Source organism: Mesocricetus auratus, unplaced genomic scaffold, assembly GCF_017639785.1.
Source record: "Mesocricetus auratus isolate SY011 unplaced genomic scaffold, BCM_Maur_2.0 Super-Scaffold_15014, whole genome shotgun sequence".
NCBI lineage: Eukaryota > Metazoa > Chordata > Mammalia > Rodentia > Cricetidae > Mesocricetus > Mesocricetus auratus.
This window is the reverse complement of record NW_024429186.1, coordinates 27,913,283-27,936,618: the sequence shown is the minus strand read 5'-3', so window position 1 is coordinate 27,936,618 and position 23,336 is coordinate 27,913,283. Positions and strand designations below refer to the sequence as shown.

General features: G+C 39.1%; 1 protein-coding gene across 39 annotated transcripts in view; it reads left to right on the top strand.

Annotated features, from left to right (window-relative positions):
• The window catches only part of Nrxn3 (neurexin 3), a 1,553,154-nt gene that overhangs the window by 1,435,128 nt on the left and 94,690 nt on the right, over window positions 1–23,336 (top strand). The gene's annotated exons all lie outside the window — the stretch shown is intronic.

Below are 23,336 nucleotides of genomic sequence, written 5' to 3'. Positions count from 1 at the left end.
TCATTTCTCTACAGTAGAATGCCTGAGGTTTGTCTCTTTCTCCCACCCAAGCACACATACGTTCTCACTCTTCATTTTCCCAGTAAACCTCTATCCCATTATTTGCTTAAGTCATATTCAGAGTTTACATTATTATGGCTTTGTGGTATCATTTCCCGAGAAAGATATATAAGACCACACATAAACTGATTCATTTTACAAATATTTACACAGTCTAAGGAAGCATCGGTTACTATTCTAGGTGCCGAAATAGCTGCTGTGAAGAAAAGGGAATAAATGCTTGTCCCTGGTTAACATTCTAATGTTACGATTATCTTTCTTTTTCTCTGAAGCTCTTTGTTAATGAGCACCTTCATTATCTCATTAGCCTCTCTCTCTCTCTCTCACCACCACTCAGTGTCACAGCTAACATACATATAAAATCTTTTCAAAGAGAATACACAGAAAGGCTGTCATTTACATTGCTTCCTGTCTGCCTCCCTGTTGGTGTCTTTTCTGCTCCCCTCTGGGTCCCCTCTGCCTCCCAGCTGCTGTCCTCTTCTGTGTTACTACACATACTAGCCAGTTGCCAGGCCCTCCTTTCTGTGTGATGATTCCTGAGCTTTACCCCCTCTTAGTTACTTTCCCTTTAAAAGATGGGCACCATCCTATGACAACCTGATAAGGGGTAAGGGAAGCTGGCAAGACATTGCCTATCTAAAGTGGGTTCTAGTCCACCCTCATCATCTGTTGGTAGTTTTCCAGGCAGAGACTTCCAGTACAGAAATAATCAACTTGAAAACACTTGTCCAGTTTCTTCAGGCATCTGATGATGTAATTGTCGAGAACAGTTTGAAGCCCTATTCCTAGAACATATTTTACTTTCTCTTTGAAAACTCAGCTCCTTATCAGTGAACTTCAAGTTCATATCTGCAACCTATATCTTGAGGACTATAAACTGTTGTCCTTTAAGCACAACATGCATGTTTAATTACAGGTTTTTGTACTTTAGCAAGACTGTGATGATATCTGTTCAGCTGAACTGTTACTAAATACATGACACACACACACACACACACACGAGTTTGCACATGGAATAAATCTATAGAAAAACAAAATTTTGAGCTTAACAGTGAGATGCAATAAAGCTATAAGCTGTGTGTATGTATGTATACAGTATTCATTAATATTTGTCATCAATGTACAATTCTGGGAAGAATTATCAGTGCCATTACTTCTGTTTATTCACTAAAGCAAAATTTTCCTCTTCCTCTTCCTCCTTCCCACTCCTTCTCCAGCACCTGCACCTCCTCTTTCTCCTCCTCTTCTTCCTCTTCTATCTCTCCAATCTCTCTCTGACTTTGTGAATATGTTCATGTGCACATGTGAGTGTGAGTATATGCTATGGCATTTATGTGGATATCAGAGCACTATCTCAGGTGCCAGTCTTTAAACCTTTCCTTGACTGAGACATGATCTCTTTTGTTCATATCCACATATTCCACTTGCAGGTAAGCCTTTCTCTTAATTGATGGCAGTACTCCTATTTCTGTCTCTCATCTCCTTGTACGGATACACTGGGATCATAGACATGTACACTACTATGTCTTGATTTTACTTTAGTACTGAGGATCTGAACTCCTGTCAGCTGGTTAGTGAACCATTTCTCCAGATTCTCAGCTCCTTTTCTATTTCATTAAAAATATTTTGTTTTGCTTATACCGAAATATGTATTCCTTAAGTTCTTCCCAGGCAGCAGGGGTAAAATAAGCACTTTATACCTTTTGGGATCCAGCAATGCGTGTGTGCTGACTCTTCTACCTCTCAGCAGATACTTGTATTTTCTAGAATGCCAAAGATTAGAATTGCAGCTTTGGAGTTTTATGCAACCAGTGTGTTTGTGTCTCTGGGCTCCCTCATAGCTTGATGACAGTCTGTTCACTTGGTTCTTGGCTCCCTTGCTGCGATGTTTTTGAATTTGCTTTTCATGAGATACTGGAGATTCTTTTCATTGGATTCTTTTCATAAGTGCTGAAGAGAATCAGTTGCCTGTACATGCATCCCTACAGAGAAAAGACATATTCTAGGAAACAAAGATGAATTCCTGCAGCACCCCCCTCAACTTAATGCTAATATATATGGATTTGGATGGTGGAAATAGGATGTTGTTAAGTAATTACACTAGGAATACACTAAAGGTTATAACCATCAAAGCAGAGTACATAATTGTTCACATGAATGTTCACTCCACTCTGCTTTGATGGTACAGAGAAACCGAAGTAGAGGTGGTGGACATGTTTCCAAGCCTATTTCTATTGGGAATGATTTATAGCAAATATTTCTAACCAGAAAGCAAAGGTTGCTGGAGGCTCTACAGTAAACCAAAATATTTGAAGAAGAAAGTGAGTAAGTAGCAAAATTCACTTCCAAAGCCATACTAAAAACACCATATAGTTTTACAGAAAAAACCTATAATTTTTGTTTTTTGACTTCACTAGCCAAAGGGAAATTCATATTTTTTACTTTGAGGGATGCAGGGTGAATATCTAGGCATTTTTTGTTATATGGTATTCAGCTAGATGTATGATAATAATTACAGATAATAGAAGGCAATGAAACAGAATCCATCATCGTATTATTTTTAAGAAGGAAATTAAAGTCTATTTATCATCTATCTGTGTATCATCTATCTCTATATCTATCTGTCTTCTATGTCTATCTCTTTGTTTTCTAAGAGTTGTATTTCTTTTTTTAGCTCCTCATTTGAGTAGGCATCTATGTAACAGAGTTTTCCTCTTTTGACTGCTGTAAACGTTTTCTCCATCTCAACATTCTTTTAAAATTCAGATTCATTTTTCTTTGCAATATGCAATGAAAGGAGATTGTGGTGGGCAATATCAGATATGGTCACTGAAGCCAAGGGAATTATGCCACCATTAAACAAGACTTTAGCATGTTTTCAAATTCTCTGAAGACAGACAGACCCAGGTGGCAGGTCCAAGAATTTGTCTTACAGGGACTTTTAAAGCTGGGGAAACTTGTATTTTGGATTGTGCTCTTAAGCTGGAGCATCACTTGAAAAAGTATCCTTTGGAACCCTTTTAATGCAGTATCTAATGTTATTTCAAGAGAGTTCTAGGTTACTGAATTATGAAGGATTTGAGTCATCACTCAACTTACAACGCCCAGTGACAGCTGTGTTGAAGGTTCTAGAGACAACTAATAGGGTAAATCGGTCAGGTGTCTTCATGAGGCTTCTTGTAATATGGGAATATGCATGGATAAGCCAAGTTTCCAATTAGTTAATCACAATCATACCAACTTCAACAAAGGAAGACATGTATCTAGGAAAACAGAAAGGGGCATTAATTAGTTTCCTGATCTGGAAAGATGATTCCAAGGAAAGCAGTGTAGGAACTAGTCCATTTAAAGTGAATCAGGATAAGAAAATGTTCCATCAAAGAAAACGTTCCAACAGGATGCCAAGGCCCTGTTGAAGGGATTAGGCTCTTCTGTCTTCAGTCCACACACAATAGCTATGGTCAGTACAATAATGTCTATGCTTGAAGGGTATGGTGGTTTGAATAGGAATGTCCCTCATAGGCTCATATATTTGGATACTTGGTCATCAGGGAGTGGCACTACTTGACAGAGATTAGGAGGTATTGCCTTGTTGGAGGAAGTGTGTCAATGGGTGTGGGCTTTGGGGTTTCAAATATTCAAGCCAGGACAGGTTTTCTCTTTCCCTGCTGTATGAGGACCTGGATATAGAACTCTAAGATACTACTCCAGCACACAGTCACAATTCCCACCATGCTAATAAAGAACCAAATTTCTGAACCTTTAAGTCAGCCCCAATTAAATGCCTTCCTTTATAAGAGTTGCCATGGTCATGGTGTCTCTTCACAGCAATAGAACATTGACTAAGATAAGGGTTAGGTAAAGGCAATTGTAATGTTAATTTCTTTATTGTGACAAAGATCTGTGGGACTGGTTTGCTGAAAATTTCCATAGCTAGATTAGATGGCACAGACTATATCCTCTCCTGAGAGCTGCCTGTCAATCACTGCCATCATGATATGCCAAAGATGCAAATTTCCTCTGTGAAAATCAGGGACACTAATCTTCTAAGGCAATTCCACGTATGTGCAAGGATGCAAAAACCTTCATAAGGCACACTTTCTGTCATTTTGCATAACACTTTCAACTGTTTTAGATTAAGAGGGACCACACATTGTGAACAGATTATATGATGATCATGAGTGTCATGCTGGTATATTTGAGAGCTGTCATGTATTAAATATGAAGAAATGTTTTAATGTAGAGTTTGGCTTATATTCATGTGCTCTTCAGTAGAACTATAGTGGCTAGAAATCTATCATTTGAAGACTTTTTGTTCTCTCTGTTTTCTCATGCATAGCTTTGGTCTTTCTTCCCTCCTGGTAGAGACTGTAAAGTTCATTGGAATTTTTCCTGCAGTCTAATTAGCCTCTCTATTTAATTTTATAATAAGAACTCTGAACCAGAAGCTAGAGATAATGTATCCAATTCAATTCATAGATGTCAATTTCTTTTTAATTGTAGTTCTTCCCACTCTTGCTGCCCGAGCACAGCTGAAGCTTGGGTGATTATGAGATTTTCATGCCTACGCTGCTAATTATGCCTCCTGCTTTAGGGTTAAATTCATTTCATATTGTGGTTGTTATTATTAGTAATAATAATAGGTCTCTACATCCAAGCTTGGTTGAGTAATAGTTTTCATAGTTAATACCTCCAGATTTAGCTTATTTCAATTCTTTACCCAGATGGTTTCTTCCTTCATGAATGGCAGGGAGTCTCCATTTTCCTATTGCATTTAAATGTTACTTTTGAATCATCTTGATGGAAAGCATATCCAGAAGATTCTTCTTGGTTATGGAGATAGATGGATTATATCCCTGTGTAGGGGTCACAATACTAGAAATATCAATGTTTCTTCTTAATCATGACATCATTGCTTTGAAAAGTATTTGAGGTAATGAAAACTATCTAGGGCTCCTATCACTTCCTTAGGAAGGCTCCAATTCTCAAAAGTACACCAGGCGTTGACTTCCATCTTCACTGCAAAAGAAAAATAAAGGAAAGAAAAAGAAAAACCTAATTCTGAATTCCTACCTGCACCATCAGGAACAAAACAGCATGGTGGTCCAACCAACTTAAACTTGGAATTGGCTCCTGGGCAGCATGTTAATTCTTTCAAACTTCCCTCTCAAATTTGCTTGCATTCCTACAAGATTATCCAGATAGCTGCAGAAAAAGGAATGTGAGAGACTCTGAGTAGAATGTGAAGGCTTTGATTCTGCCCTGTGACTAAAGACAATGTTGGCTTTCACCTGGTCTCAAGAGTGCCTTTGTCCTTTAGCAATTTCTTACTCTACTCCATGTCTTTTTCAGCATCTCCTTCAACTGCCCAGCTCAGTCCCTTTCCATTTCTTCACCACTGAGTTTTACATGTTACTTGTTCACAAGAAATTTCCATTTTCATGCATTTCTTCAGATTCTTCTAACCCTGTGCTTGCCCACATCATCTCTCACTGGGATGAACTCCCTTTGTCCTTTTGTTTGAAATGTCTGCTTATTATCTCTACACCTTTTCATTTACCCAGTAATGAATGATACCCTCATTCATTTTAGGTGCCTTCAATAACATCCTTTGCCCTACAAATGTAGCAGCAGCATTCCTGTTCTAAAACCAAAATTAAACCAAAGAACCTTTTTCCATTCCCTTTTATTAGCACTCTAAGTCTCCACCTAAGGACACCTTCATATCCAAATTATCTGAATTGTGTACTCCAGTGATTATACTTCCTAAACAATTTGTACACACTTATTTCAGGGAAATTCACAGCAAAGTAATTCTACTCATGATCACAACGTATAGGAGAATCACATTTGTAAAAATACACAAGTTCCCATTCTTTTGCTTCCATCCTTGTATACCAAAATTTCTTATGAGCACCCATCATCCTTGATCTACCATGCTATAATTATGAATGTATTGTTATATGCTTGGGAGTATACAACATGCATATGTTCTTGAACTTCCATGTATTCAATAAAAAAAGCTTGCTATTTCCATTGCATTTTTAGAAGAAAACGAGGAAGTGCTTATGTTTCATATACCTAGAATAGTTCCTCAAACTTAGTAAATACTCAGTAAATGATAGCTGTTAATTATTATTTTTGTCATTACCTACCCCATCTGCCTGGAAAAATAATTCTCCATTAGATTCAGTTGTGGTACAATCTTCTTGGTAAGTTACCTACCTTTTCTACTGTTCTATCTTACTCTGCCAGGCTCAACTCTGCTAATGCCCTTGTCATTGTACATCCTCAAAGGTTTATTTGTTGCTAACAAATACCTGTGCAAACTGCATGTTGGTGTAGCTTCATGTTTTTCAGAATAGATACACTTCGGCATAGAATTTAAGACCTTTATCTACATTTTAAACCTATAAGTGACCTGGCTTATGATCTATCAGCAGAACCTCTGGAGAACCCATTGATGCTGCTATGCAAATACAAATTCACTAGGTTCCTGGTCCGTTTCTACATCTTCTTTACCAGTAAGACATTTCATTCAGGTGTGAGTGTCTAATAAATATTTTATTTAAAGTATTAATGATAATTAAGTCATTATTTACTAAAATAAGTATTTCAATCAACATACTAACAAGGCTAGTCTTGGTGGTGTACAGGGAAACAAAACTAATTGCATGTCTGTGAATTCCAGGCAGAGTAGTGTGTTTTAAATAGCAGCTTCCAGGATAGCTAGAGCTACATAGTGAGACCCTGTCTCAAAGGAGAATGAAGACAGACAGACAGACAGAAAGATTGATGTTTGTGCTGCCTTCCCCCAAAACATGTATATGATAGGAAATTACTGTTGTTTATAGACTCAGGGTATAATACTAATATAAATAAAGGGTGGAAGTAGAACGGTTTTGGTAATAGTAAAGTAAATAACAATAAATAGTAAAGTCTGCAGTATATTTGATGTCCCATTTGGGAAAGTGCATAGAGGGAGAGCCAGACTGAGTTAAAATATCTAGTGACTTTTGTTCTGTGCCTTTCAACAACCTATGCTAGCGGAAGTTATAAAAAGCAGCATTTATCTATATATGTGTTCTATACCAATATGATCTATCTCTCTAATTATATAGTCAATTATTTTTAAAGAGCTGCAAATAAGCTCTGTAAGAATGTCATAAATGCATTCCATTTAGAAGCATCTTGTAGATAAATTTTATTTTTAGTCTTCCCATGTCTTCCTGAAGCTTTAAAACCATATAGTAACAACAATAAATAGAACAACAACAACAACAAAAGTACTACCCAACTAATTTGGGAAACACATTGCAGTAGGCTTTCTATTGGGCCACCAATCAGTTCCCAAAACATGACATGGAGACTTATTATTGGTTATGGATGCTTGGCTCTATCATATGCTTAGCCCACTAGCTTTTAAAATTAGCCTGTTTCTCTTCATCTATGTTTTGCCTCAGGGATTTTTACCTTTCTTTCATTCTGTCTGTCTTACTCAGTGTCTGCCTGACTGGTGGCTGCTTAGCAGGCTGACCCTGGGTGTCTCCCCCTCTTTCTCCCTCCTCTCTTGAGCCCTGATTTCTCCCTCATCCTCTTCTTTCTGCATGTCGACCCCACGTATCCCTCTCCTGCCTATCTATTGTCCACTCAGCTCTTTATTAAACCAATCAGGTACCTTAGGCAGAGAAGGTGAAACAGCAATACATTTTTACATAAGTAAACAAATGCAGTATAAACAAATGTAACACATTTGTCTAGTTACATAAATAGTCCACAATACCAGATCTTTACTGTTGCATAGTGTGTTAATTGTGCTTACTGTTCCTTGCCTGCCCTCATTATACACTGGGATAGAAAAGGGTGAATGGCATCAGAGGCTCTTTGAAAGAAGGAGCAGTGGAATCAGGTAGGCTTCTCACAAGATATTATGTTCATTGCATGCAAAAGAAAATGAAAAAGAAAAAGTTCCAAGTAATAAAAGGGGCTTAAAATGGTGATGGTATATGATGTATAAGCAGAATTATTAGTAAGTACATGGTATCTTCTGCTTCCATGGCACTTCCAAAATGTAGACAGCTTGGAGATAGGCCAGACAAAAGCTACAAGAATGGTTAAGAGAGTGGGGGGGATGACTCAGGAAGAAAGATTGTAGCGGTTAAATGTGTATATAGCTTGGCAGATTGACAAGTCAAAGGAAACGACATTTCAGGCTGTAGCACTTATCTGAAAAGTGACTGGTCACAAGAAGAGCAAGGGATTACTTGGATGGAATAAAGGGATGAAAAATTGCAAACTTAGTAGCTGTATTTCTTGACTGTAAGAAGCAAGAGCCCAAAAGGAGAGCTGTTCCTGAACACACTACTTGGATGAAAGCCACAGGCAATGTGTTAGTGCAGAGTCTGCCAGTGGCTTTGATTTTATCTTCTTTGCTCCATCTTACCTGGATTCCCGCCATCCTTCCTGAGTTGTGCTGGGGAAATGAAGCTTTTCGCTATCTCCAAACAACTTGTTTCCAGGAATCAGGTTTAATCGCTTGTAATACTGAAGAGTTAACACATTAAACAGACTCCTTAGAGGCAGCAATATGTTCCGTTCAGTGAGAAGAAAGGGTGTTCGGAGTCAAGCACCACGTGTTTTATTTTTCCTATGGGTTTATTGCTGTTATTTGCTAAGCCTGTTCTGTAAAGTGGGCATTTTTTATCATTTATTCATTTGATCATTCATTGGTTCATTCATTTGTTCACTCATTTGTTTATTCATGACCCTGTATGTAGTCCCTACTTCCCTACTGGTCTCATACTTGTAATTCCCCTGTCTCTGATTCTATCATGTTGGAATTACAGGTGAGGTGAGTATTTATATACCTATTCTCAATGGTTATAAGGCAGAATAACTTTCTGTCCCTCATATCTGGACAAGCCATCTCTAACTTAAAGACATCCAATGACTGATGTCCCTGGGTTGACTTTGGGACAGAGTCTCATCTCCTCAAAAGGCATTCATGTTGCCATTGTGCTTAACTTCTTAGTTGTGCCCCATACCACCCACACCACTGCTTATTGCCTTGGCCAAGTTGATCTGTTTTTGTGTTCCAAAATGAAGTCTTGAACTTTACTCCTTGCTCCTGAGTGCTGGGAACCATTCTCCACTCCTGCCTCCAACTCAGACTCTGGTGGAATGCAGAGCTGACTGATCTTATCTGGAGTTTCACTTCCTTTCCTGCATGTGTTTGCAAACTAAATGAAGCTTATCATTATCTTACTATCAATTTTACTATGCTGAAATTGTCCTTCTACATCTGTCTTTTGGAATTGACTCCAGGTTTTATTTGAGCAGACACTTAGATAATTTCCTGCCACTCTGTGGGCCTTCAGTAAGTTTTGCTTTTGTTTATGTTTCTTAATAAGAGATCAATGGCTAGATGATGCCTGGAATGTAACAAGATGAGTGAATGATAAAATCATCGATAAATGTCAGTTTTTATCCCTCTGAACTTTGGGCTCCACTCAGCACTATTTGTTCATGTCTATTCCTAAACAGGCTGTGTAACATGATGGTTGATCACATTGGAAAGATCCTGTGATGTAGGGGAGATAGCAGGAATTTGGGAGGCCTGAGATACTTGTGAGCACCCACCATAGATAAGAATGTGAACAAGCCTTGAAGTACTATTTGAATGTATCCTGACACAGGTGGACATAGACTTTCATTTTCAGAGCTGTGACTTCTGAGCCCTTGACCAAAGAAAGAGAATGGGAAGAATGCAATGAAGAAGGAGTTGTGGGAATGAATGATGGCGATGTGATAGACAGAAAACAAGCTTCCTGTGTTCCGTTCCCTTCTTTGGGAACTGCCTGTGATGCAGATACTTGACCTTGGGACACATGCCCTGCCCCACTTGTATAAAGTGTATCCTAATTGCCAGTTGCCTGGGTGACACTGTAAATGATCCATTGTTCATGTCACAGGCAGAATAAGATTCATGAAATCCAACCCCACTCCATTAATAACCTGAGCGGGGATTTGGTTGCTCCTGCCTCCTTCCTTTTCTCCTTCTGCCAGGTCTCCCTCCCCACTCCTTTGTGTATGTGTGTGTAAAGGAAACGAATGAAATTTCAGACATAACAATGAATTGCGGCGCAGAAGTGCACCCCGGGGTCTTCTTGTGCTTTTTCAGCTGTGTGATACATTACCACCTTGAGAATTGTTACCTTTCTAGGAAGAGCTTGCTCGTTTTCATCTCCTCACTGGCATCTGAGGACCTCCCAGACAGAGCCAAGCTCCCTTCTACCTCTTAGAAACTTGTTGCAAGCAAAGCTGGCAGATGAGAAGGTTGTGTCCTCGCTGGACTCTAACCCTTGGAATCATGAGCACCCAAGTTCAGCTTTCTTAAATTGATTGCTCAGAGACTGACTCATTTCTCCTTCCTCTTGACTCCACATTGCAATTGTTCTGAAGTTTATTCCAAACTAGTTCTCCCCAGCTGACAAAAAGTGGAATAATACAATTTGAGTGAAGCATTTGTATGCTAAGTTGTTTCTGGGTTTAAGAGCTGAAAAGCTCTGGGCAGCAGTGGTGGTGCACGCCTTTAATCCCAGCACTCGGGAGGCAGAGGCAGGCAGATCTCTGTGAGTTCGAGACCAGCCTGGTCTACAAGAGCTAGTTCCTGGACAGCCTCCAAAACCACAGAGAAACCCTGACTCAAAAAAACAAAAAAACAAAAAATGAAACAAAACAAACAAAAAAAAGAGCTGAAAAGCAGTGAGATATTTCTCATGCACCCTTTTACCAAAGCTACCAAACCTTCTAAGGTTTCTGAAGGCTTTGTTGAAACATGTGCATCCTTCATCCTGAGTACGTCCTCAGAGATAATAAACTGAAAGTGTTTAGGAAAAGCATGGCTCTGGTAGGCTCCTACGTGAAAATGTCTTGTGCCCATTATACTTTTGTTATCTGGTATCTCCAAGCCACAGAAACCAGCAAACATCACATGTCACTGTCTATTAGTGTTTCTATTGTGGCTATGAGTATGTGTGTGTGCATGGATGTTTGTACATATGTAACATGTATAATATAGCCAGTGGTTATCAATGAGGAGGCCTTCCTCCAAGGAGACATTTGACAATATTTTGTTTTGGTGCCACAGCAGGGAGAGAAAGAGTTATAGAAGAGTGATAGATGTGGACAGAGCTCACTGAGGCCCCCTGTTTCCATGACACAACCCTAAACTCTGTAAATCTCAGAATACTTCCATGTACTGAAGAGAGATATAAAGCATTAAAGCTGTGAGTTCTGTTCTCTGAACACTAGGAGAGAAAGCACCAGCCTTTATTTTTATGACCTAACTTCAGGATCAAGGTCAATATATGGTATATGATATTTGAGCAGAGCTGCATGGTAGGAAAACAGTAGTATGAGTATGTCCTTAAGGGTCAGTCTAGAGAACTTGGAATCTATTAATAGTACTAGAGTAATGCTCACGTGTAAGCATGAAGTGACATCAAACATGATGAAATTCTGTACTGAATTTGGTGGGGGAAGGTTGTTGTTTTTGTTGTTGTTGTTTTGGTTTTTCGAGACAGGGTTTCTCAGTATTGCTTTGGAGCCTGTGCTGGTAATCACTCTGTAGGCCAAGCTGGCCTCAAACTCACAGAGATCCACCTGCCTCTGCTTCCTGAGTACTGGGATTAAAGGTGTGTGCTACCAACCTCCGACCATCTGCACTGAATTTGATGATACAGTAGAGACTGGAAAAGTGTGCAAATTACAGAAAGGGGAATTTTACCTCTTGCCACAGGTTACCATATAAGGATGACAAGAGGTAAACTAATCATGATAGCATAAGAGGTAGAGAAGTAAAATCCTGTAACTTATACTTATTGCCAGAACTTCCAGAATCACTAAAACCAAGTTCCAGGTATAAAAACTGCAGAACTGCTTGGAAGATGAAAGAAGAAACATCAGCCCAGTTTTAATATGGTAAAAGGCTGTTTTCTTAGAAAAAAAAAAGATAAGGTTCTTTGGGATCTTGAAAAACAGGCAGACATCAAATGTAAACCAAGAAGTCCAGACTCCTGAGAGAACATTAGATGACACATCGGAGGGTTTCCATTTACAACATTAGTTAAAACAAAAGAGACAAGCCAGCTTGGAAACTCCCAAATCCAGTGCTTTCTTTGTGTCAAATCAGTGAGATTTTAGACAACCTGGGCCAGGCGTTCTTTAGGGAAACATGATAGTGTTGCTACTCGCCTCCTCAGTCAAGGGCCTCCCTGTGTCTTTTATTGCTTAAGATCTATCTTCAGTCACCTATTAGATAGAGTGTATCATTACAAAACAGTTTCAGGGTTGGACTGAAGAACTAGAAACCTGGATCCTCACCCTCCACTAGCTTGTTCAGTTACATTGAGCAAAAATCACCTACTAGTTCATGTTTAGCTCCAATCACCATCAACAATGCTTCTATCGACGAATAGTCTAAGAGCTTAGAGATCAAGTGGCACATAACAGGCATGTTTTGTGGGTCCAGTGCAATGAATAAATAAGCTATGTCAGAGGTTTGTGTTTTCACTAATGATCTGGTGTACCTTATAAGTAAACAGCACCAGGTTTTGTGACTGCATCTCATTCATGGCATATTTATAAAGCCATAACTCCACAGTTGTGTTTGACAGGATTCTGGAATGGGCCAATAATGTAGTTGTTTGCTAACATCTGGGTGCACATTTCACACATGGTGTATACAGCCTGGAAGGAGAATTGTTCCAAAGGAAAAAGCTAAACCTGATTCATATCTCTACCTTAGGTCATTATAAGAAACTGTCAGATGGTTTCCACACTGACAAATTTGAGTCCTAGGGAACTTAATGATATGGAGTGCGTATACATTTTTAAGAAATTCCTACTATCATTATGAGGGAAGGACTCCTGATACATACATACATACATACATACATACATACACACTCTCTGTCTGTCTCTCTCTCTCCATCCCCATTTTGCATTTGTAGTCCAAAAATAAGGCTTAGGATAATTTTTCATGTTTTTTTCTTATCATCTCATCATTTAAGGAAGCTGATTTTATGAGTACTTAGTCATATGATATAGAGGCTTAGAAATTTAGACATTTGGTTCTTGCAAGGTTTAGCTTTAAAATATTTTTCCTTGACTCTCTTCCTGGGTGAGGACTCCTTCAAATTATTAGTGGAGTTTCTTTAATGTGAAATTGACATGCTCTGTCCGGCTAAAGATACTTAGCTGCCAAGCTGCTTCCACATGATTTTATTCCATTATAACATTGATTTGATAAGTAGAAAAATATTTTAAATACTCAGCATACAAATTTGTATATCTTAACATACAAATCTATCAAAGGGGCCAGTATACTGGGCTCACGAAATTGCTCATTCAGTAAATTGTTTGCTATGCGAACATGAGAACCCAAGTTAACCATGATCCAAACTTTAAAATAATGGCTTGGCTTGATGGCCAGCATTCATAAATTCATAATCCTAATGGTTAGAAGGAACATACAGGTAGATCTCTGGAGCTCACTTGCCAGCCTGCCTAGCCTACCAGACTGGTTTCAAACCAAAAAGAGATCCAGCTCCAAGGGGAAAAAAACAAAAAAACAAAAAAAAAACAAAAAAAAAGGAGGAAAGAAGGAAAAAAGGAGAAGAAGGGATGGGGAGAAAGATAGCCTCTGAGTCGTGCTATTGGCTTTCACATACTCCCACACAGGCATCATCATCACCCCAACATGAATGTGAGCGCGCACGCACGTGTGCGCACACACATACACACACACACACACACACACACTGTATTTTAAATATGAAGCACATGGACCCCAGTCTGACAGTTAGGGAACCATAGGACCGAACCAGGTTCCCTGAATAAGGGAGTCAGTTGGGGGGTCTTGGGCAGCCTATGGAGCCTCTGGCAGTGGAGCCACTTTTAATCCCTAGTGCATGAAGGGGTTTGGGGAACCAAATCCCTGTCGAGGGATACTCTTCCACCCTAGATACATGGGAGAGGGCCTAGTTCATGCCCCAAATGATGATCCCCATCAGAGGCCTCACTCTTCCTGGGGAGTAGATAAGGAGTGGGATAGGGGGTTGGACAGGAAATAGGATGAAGAAGGAACTGGGATTGGTGAACTGTAAATTAAAACTTTTTAATTTAAATAAAAATTAATAAGAAAATAGGTGATGTCAAAGAAAGCCAATATTTCAAGACCTCTGCAGGTGTGCATAGCATCCTGAGATGCTTTTGACTGTCCACCAGAAAGAGTGACAGTGTCTGCCACCACAGGGTAACAGGAGGACTTGCATGGCAGGCCAGGAATAATGTTACCATGGAGGCACAGTTCAGACTTTTTTTTCAGGTCACAGCCCCGCGTTTACTGGAAGGTGATTAGACATAACACAGGAGGCCTACCTAACCTTGGAAGCTAAGGAATTGTACTGGTCCATGCATTGTTTCTCTTTCCTCTTGGCATCTCTCTTCCAGGGCAAATAACCACTATTTAATTGTTGCTGTTTTATGTCTATAAAGAAAGAGAACCCAATTGCACAAACATTATGCTTTTACTTTGGCTCTAAGAGAACGCAGTAAAAGATAAATGTTCCTGTCTCCCCTGACCCACTCCAGAACTTAAAGGAAATGTCAAGGTATAAGCAACCATGGTCAGCCTTTGATTCAAGGCTAGACTCTTCGGTCACCTTCCCAGAGTCCTGAATGTAGGAAGCAATTCATTTTATGCACACAAATCAGACAGAGATTGTGTGGGACTCCCTGGTTGCAGCAAGAGTGAGCTATTACCTCTCCAACTGCTGGCCTTGAAGCTATGTGGGAGGGTCCCTTTGAAGCTTTACACAATCCAATCTCTGCATTGGGGCAACATTCTTTACAGGTAGAACAAATCTGTGGTGCATTAACTGAGTAGGTGTTTCCTAGGAAAAATTAAAAGCAAAAATGACTACATGGAATAGCCTGGGTTTTAAAGCAAAGTGGACCCATTGCATGTTTGCAATTGAAACCAGTCAGTGGTTAGCCTACAGAGCCCTTGAGTAGTCCTTCTAATGTGAGGATGTCCTGCAGCGAGCAATGAAGTAGATACCTCCAACAGGTTCAGGCTTCAGGCTGCAAGTTCTGACTGACAAGGCAAAATCTCTCTCTGGCAGGGACCCAGCTCGCTTTCCTCCCCAGTTGCTTTCTTTCATGAGGAGAGGGTCACTGGCTCCCATTGTTTCCAGGGCAGCCTATGCAGGAGTAGTGGGTACCTTTGAAAGGCACAGTGGGACAAAAAGGCTTTGAAGCCAGGGGGAGACTTTCATCTTTGCAGGCCCCACCTGGAACACTGGTTCTTAGCACAGTACAAGCAGTTTCAAAGTCATCTCCCATCCTGATATGAATATCGTCACATGGAGCCAAGAGGGGCCATAATGATTTCCTTTCAAATGGCAGCGTCCCCATTTGTCTTCACACACTGTCAGGGACTGATGTGGTCGGGTGTCAGTGGTGGCATGCGATAATTAATCTCACGCTGGGGAAGCACAATCCTCATTTGTCTCCTGAGAAATTAGCACTGCATTGACAGGAAAGAGTAGATGACACAATGGGAAAAAGAAGGGGGTTGGCATTTGTAACTCTGGGACCAACTTGCGGCATCAACTTGGTTATTACGAACTCTTGATTGAGGAGCTACTCTGTGCTGAGTGTTGAGACCAGAATGATAGTTTAGGTTAGGGTCCCTTAAGGTTTGCACCTTATTTCTAAATGTTGTTACCTTGACACTACAGTAACAGTTGTCCATTATCTAAGGAAAATGTGCATTCCATTAAGAACCATTCTCTCATCATGTTGTTCTTACATATATTATAAGGTCACATTTGTTTATCAAACCATATGCAGTAACATAGTCACTGGGTGGGTGGCCATGAACCATTGCTTAAAACCAACAGAGAGTTTTACTTCTAAAAGTGGACTTGTGGAGACCACAGCAATTTCAGAGATACTGGGTGAACGAACTCCCTTCTTCTTTACTAAGGGTCCAGCAATTTACATCAAATGAAATAATCAAAGGGGATAGGTTTATGGTTCCTTTCAGTTTAAAGTGAAAATAATGCCTGGGAGCATCTGCTTCCTCCATAGCTTCCACCAGGAAAAGGCCTGGTGATGGCCAATATTGTGAAACCCTTGCTTTACATCTGTTTATTTTACTTAACAACATTGGGGCCTGAGTTCCCAATGCATTTCAAATGGAAACAGGTAGGGATGAAAGGAGCAGCTTGCAGAAAGAATGAACCTTCCATGCTCCCATCTTGGCATTATTAATGACTGACTAGACCAAGCAAAACCAGAGCATAGTCATGTGTGAACCAGAAGCAATCTGAGTTTCAGACAGTGGTAGGTAAGCGTCAGCAGCATTGTGCTGCCTCAGATGGGCCTGGATGGAAAACCTTCCACAAAGGGGAGCTTCTGTCTGTCTGGTTTCCAGGGACCAAGGCAAGAATCCAACCTAAGCACCATGGAGTTGGCAAATGAATAGCACCTTCTACTACTCTTCCCACTAAAGGCATAAGCATTTTGGTAAGACTCAGAAATATGGATCACTGATTTCCAGTTTGAATCTTTGATATGTTGGTGAGCAACACCGGATTACAAAAAATTAATCTCCTAGGAAGCTTCTCTAGCTAGTGGGACCCGAGTTCTTTCAATATAGCTCCTGGACAACTGCTCTCCTACAATGTCGGCTTTGTCAATCATATTCAAGTCTATGTACACTACAATTCTCAAAAAAAAAAATGAAAGCACTTGATAGAGGCTACTAATTAGAATCCATTCACCATAGATATTTGGGAATTAACTCAACTGGTCACTCTGGTGATTTAAATAAATTGTTTTACCCAGACACACTGGCAAATCAGGTCTGGCATTTTGATTCTTTTCTGTAAGGTGAATTATGGACAGAAGTTCATTATAATAATTAAATAAGATTTATGCGCTAAGTTCTTTTCTTCTTCTGTGTCTTAATACACTACTGGTGTTTTCATGAGCAGAGAATGGATTGTAGATATTAACCATTCAATTCCCAAAAGCATGTGTTCCTAGATGAGCTATTCATAAATATGACTTTAGTAAATGGAAACTGTTAGTTTCCATTGTAGAAAAATATTTAAATGTGAGTAAATGTACTATAGATTCTTTAGAAAAATAAACAACCATTCTCCACTGACCAATGTTTTTCCTATATTTTGATCTTGTCAGAAATGTTAACTATTTGACCTGAGGCTTTCTCACCTCTCTGGAAAGGCATGTCTGTTTCCTTGACCTTGACTGGGATCTTGTTGCGAGTCTTGATTAGGAAAGAGCATCAACAAAGTCATCCTGTGGCACGTCCTATCATTCCAACACACTGTTTCCTTTGAACCAGTGGACAACTCAGAAATGGAGTCACCGAAAGTAACCTTAGGCCTGGGAGACTGTGGGCTGCTAAGCTTTGTGGTTTCTGTGGTTGGTTTCCTACTGAAGGGAGGGATGTTGGGAGCTCTCCACACAACAACACGGGGCAGATCAAGTAAGCTGAACAAGCCACAGACTATACTGCTTCTGCCTGGTGTAGTGCCCCTGAAAGTTCCCCACTTGCAGCAACATGGAAGTGCCTATTCGCTCTGACTGTGGCACCTCGTAAATCCTTAAGCAGACAGGACTCAAGTTTAAGGGATGCTCTTGGTTCTGAGCTGTGATTCTTGCGATGCTTCAGTCATTCCCTCAGATTTTTTATTTAAAAGGTTTCACAGAAGCATCATGCAAAACAGTAAATAATAAAACATTCTCTAAACCACACACCCTATTAAGAACTGATCATTACATTTTTTCAATTTAATAGTAATTCCTCTTTGATGATATGAAACGACCAAGTACTGAAAGCTCGACCTGAGTAAAACTCTTAACTAAGAAAACACACTGAGCGCTTTAAATATTTCTACTCAGTGAGCTTCCTGGCTCTCCAAATGGCCCATTTTTAATCCCCCCCATTTTAAGTTTTTCTTTAAATTAGAAACAATTTATTTTATATGTCAATTCCACTTTCCTCTCTCTCCCATCTTCCCAGGCCCCCCCCACAGACCCCCATCCCATCCCTTTTCTGCTCCATAGAAAGAGTGAGGCCTTCCATGGGGGATCATCAAAGTCTGTCACATCATTTGGGGCAGGGCCTAGGTCCTCCCCTGTGTGGCTAGGTTGAGAGAGTATCCCTCTATGTGGAATGCATTGCTTGCTGACTTTCACCTGCTAGGTCTTCATATAGGTCTCCAATTCTGCCCTTCGTAGACAGCATCTTCATAAGCTGGAGATGTGTGTGTGTGTGTGTGTGTGTGTGTGTGTGTGTATGTGTGTATGCCTGTATGTGTGTGTATATTAGTTATCATTAGCCTCTTTGTGAAACTAGTTTTTAATAATGTCCTTTGGTTATCAGGGGTATCACTTTTCCTTCAGGCAAAGAAGAGAAAATGTGCAACTAAAACCTTTACTGTGTGTGATAATGAAGTTGCACCATTTCCTGGCAGAATTGTAACAATTCTTTATCACTCCTTAAGAGTGGAGATGTGAAGCAGCCAGTTTGCTCAATCCTTAGGAAATCGATGAATTCACAGATTTCTATCTTGACACAATGAACTGGTCATATGTTACATGAAGACCAAATTTGGCATGTGGGATGGCTTTTCTTTTTTATAACTGTGATTAATTTTATATGGAATAAGAGTCAGAGGAGGGAAAAACCCAAACTGTAAGAGAACCATGTATGCAGCTTCGGTAAGCTCTTAATTGTAATACATAAGAAGGGTGAAGAACTGAGTATCTAAGTGTGCCTTTGTTACATGTGTCCTTATTTCCCTTATTTCCCATGTGGTTCCAGTACAGATATGGTCCTGACTCTACAGGAACCAAGGACATTCCTTTGTTTGCTTGAATTGATAATATGCCAGTGGCTGGTCCCAATGCTGGCTCAACTAATTAAAACTGTATATATATTCTAGCTAGTTTCAACATAGTCTTCCAAGCACAACATTTTCTAGATCATTTATTAAACTTCATTGACTTAAAGTTTGAAATCATTTATCAAATCTCTTCCAAGCATTGTTTTGTTCCATTCAGGTCTGTGCCTCCCCTAACTTAGTGTATTTTTTGAAGCAGGCTTATTTCTCCAGGTGAAGACATACAAACAAGCCACCCTACATATGAGCATTCTTTTCTAAATAACTTTATTATACTATTCGTGAAAGGATACCCAGTTCTGTGTGTGCCTGGGTATTCTGCTTGAAAAAAATCACAGGATTTTAATTTAGGGACTAAGGTAGGACCTAGGGTGTGTCAAACATGGGCATGATGAGTGACTGAAATGTCATGACATTTACAATCCAGATGTCATGGCAACCTGAGAGACAAGGCAGCTGGGTTGATAATTAGATGGCAGATGTTCAATAGACCTCACGTGATACATAGAATTTTTTTCAATATTTGAGAAAGATAACCAAGAGATAATCATACACATACAAAAAAGTCTTATAATAGCTCTTAGACTTGTTTCACATTTTGCTTTTTTCTCATTTATTTCTTAAACACAAAAATGTATAGAAGCAAGTAAAATATACACTTCCTCATGGTGTATCTCTACATAGACATCAAAAATCATTTTATTATGATGATAATTGGCTATTTCAATTTTCACATTTTCTTAAAAAATGTTAATACCACCCTCTGACTTTAAGGGAGGAATCCAGGATCCAGGAGAGTTGAATTTCTAAGATCACCTGGAAAGGAGGCTAGGGCCCATAATTCCTTGACCCTCAAGCTAGATTTTTTCCAAGACTAACTTATTCTTCCATTCACTTATGGTGAAGCCTACCCTTTGATCCCTTTGGAGTAAATGCTTGGACCATATCACCAGTGTCTTCTTAAGAAAAAATAGACAGCCAGTCCTTTTAGAGCACTGCCCATTCATATCCTATTCCTGCAAGAGTTTCTTTTGTTTAGAGTATTAAGCTTTTTTGAGTCTCCCTTCCTCTCTGTTATACATGTACCATTTTCCTAAACCTAAGACTTTAGGGTGAAATCTGTTACCACCTTGTAGTTTTGTGACCAGTTTGGAAAAGAATTGCACCTGATTTCTATGTACCTTGTCTTTAAAAGCAATATGTCTCACACCAATTATTAAATGATTTTTTCAGAGAAAGTATGAAAAGTTATTTTAAAAAGCACATTGAAAGGAAATATAAAGAGAAGTATTCCTTGAAACATTCAACACTAAAGTCTCAAAATTTCCTGGGCTCAATTGACCTAAATTGACTGGGGGAGAGAACATTTTAGGTGGATCTGTTGGGCTATCTTGTAAGTTGTGGAAACAGGGGTAAGTGGGTTTTCTGTATTAACCAAGGGTGTTTTATGGACACATAACTCAAAAGCAAATCCAGTTGAAAGCCACACATTTCACACATGACTCTTGTCTTCTGAAGTATTGGTAGAATGTAAGTCAGAATAGCAGGGATGGAATGAGGTTATAGAGTGTCCACCTTGTCCTTGTATGGAAGGACCTGAAGGGCTATGACTGTATTCCTTTCCCACATCTGATGGAGATGTTGACAGGAAGTCTTCCTACCAACTGCTCCCAACTTACTCTCTTCCTATTAAAGACCCCACTCTGCTCCCTGCCCCAACTGAGCTGGGATTTCTTTCCTAAATCCTTCCAAAATTGGTTATTCCTATTGTTATAGAGAGAGTTATTTCATATCTGAAGGATTACAGTTATCATATTTTACCTGACTAAACCCACTGATGGATGTGTCTTGTTCCAGGGCAGAATGGGAGCTTGGCTATCTTGCTGATTATCCCCAGACCTTAGGAGGTTAACCCTTTCCATACTTGCTTTCCCATCAATACTTGTGCTTTGTTAATCTTACTAGCATCTCAGTTATTACGCTCTAGTGTATTCTATTGATCTGATCCTTAGTACCTTTCTTCCACTCTCCCAGCCAGCGTCTAGCTCAACACTTGTATTTCCTAGCAGGCCCATTTACAGTTTAAAATGAAATGTGTGAAATTAATTTGAGAAATAAAGTCAAGTACATTTTATCATTTCTTATTAACAAAGATACCAACCATATGATTTCCATGAATGCTTCTGTGGGAGCATGGCCAAGCTCAGCCTAAGTGACTCATATATAGCACACAGCCTGAAATGTTGGCTAAAAATATTTCCCCAGGCTTCTAGATTGACTCAGAAATAAAGGTACTTGCTGCTTGTCCTAGTAATGTGCATTTAATCCTTACGACCCACATGGTGGAAAAAGAGAACTCCCACAAGTTGTTCTCTGATTTCCGTGTATGCACTTGAAATATGTGAATACAAACACACACACACACACACACACACACACACACAGTCTAAATAAATGTAACTTAAACTTTAAAGCCTTTTCTTGATTTTTTTAAGACACCGTGTTAGATCTGTAGACTTTCACACAGATTATTTCAATACTCAACTACAATTTAACCTTCAGCAGACACATAGGCATTTTCCCTGCCAAATACATAGGTTTATGCATTGTGTGTATAGAGATGTATGTGGTAATATGTTTAATACAGTTGACAAATAATGGGCTTGATATCCCATGTGAGAGGGAAGATCTGGCTTTTTAAATGAGATTTGAGTAGACCATGCAGCCTCTATGATGGTGATTACTTGGATTCATTCATGATCAGATGAAAAACCACAAAATGTCAGCTGATCCTCTTAGCTAATTAGTATACATCAAGCATCCAGATGTTCAGAACATCCAACTGTCATGTTCTCAGTTTTCATTTAGAGATTTTACACTTGAATACATTACTTTTTTAAGAGACCAAGTACATCTCCTTCACTGTATATTTTTGTTCACCTTCTTTCTTAAAATATTGTTGCTCATCATTCCAGACTTCATACGGCATACATTTGCCAATGAGCTATCACTTAGTTATTTGGATATTAGGAAATGTTGGTCTTAGGAATGGTCTTCATATTGACTCGGAAGTTAACCTGTGGAACTTAGAATTTGCCTCATAAGCACAACCAAATACTGGTATTACTTCAGTGTCACTTCATCTAAATAATAAAAATGCTAGCATACCTAGTATAATGAGATGTTGAATTATCCACTGTTAGATATATGCCATGACTTCCCTTGTAGTGATTAGAAACATTAACTTTGGTGACATTTTATTACCATCAACAACTACTATGCCAATATATCTTTATTTCTGCCACATACATAATGACCCAGCATGGAGTTTTTATTATGTATTTCATTTTAACAGTTTTTTAACTGCTGTCTCTTTTTGTCAGATTGCATATTTTTTGGTCTCCAATATTGATTTCATCTTAATGTCACTGGTGATAATTGATGATCCTAGGCTTAGCATAATATTAATTAAATCCATATGTCACATCATTATGTGGCATTCTTACAAAAGTGTTTTAATACTTCATCTGAAATTGAGGCTGGTTTCAAAACCAGCAATCTTCATATGGAATTCGTCATGTATTAATAGAGTGTTTAAAGCAGTGGGATGAATGGTTTAGATCAGCATTTATATCAAACTCAAACCCCACTTTACATCAAAATCCACATGCATGCTAGCTTTGTGACTCCCAGGAGGCCAGATAGAGGAACTAGCTGAGAATATTATAGTATGTTACTTAATAAAGATCATCATCTCACATTTACAAAGTTGGAAAATATTACCCAAAGAAACCCCATAGGATATATAGACACTAACTTATTGAGACAATCCCCCTAGATTGTCTTGGGGAGCCTGAAGTACCATCTTGTGAGCATGAACCAAAATCCTATTCCTTGCTCCCATCAAACACAGATGATGCTAATGGGAAGATGTATATATACTAGAGTGAAAACACAGTAACCCAAAGAAAGCTTGCAGTCATCAACCCCTATGTATAATTTGTGTATAGGTGAATGTGCATGTTTACATGCATTTTTATAAAAGAGGGGATTATTTCTAGCCAGGAGGAGACTATTATACTACAGTTTGTATAACATATCAGTGCACAAGTTTAGCCCTAATTTCAAGGTTATCATATGTCATTATTTACCTAACAATCTGATGCAACAGTGTGATCATTATTCACATCAATCAATTTTATTTAACCCTTCTACAATATATTATGGCAGACTGAGCAATATATGAAATCAATTGCTTTGGCTCCCAAATGT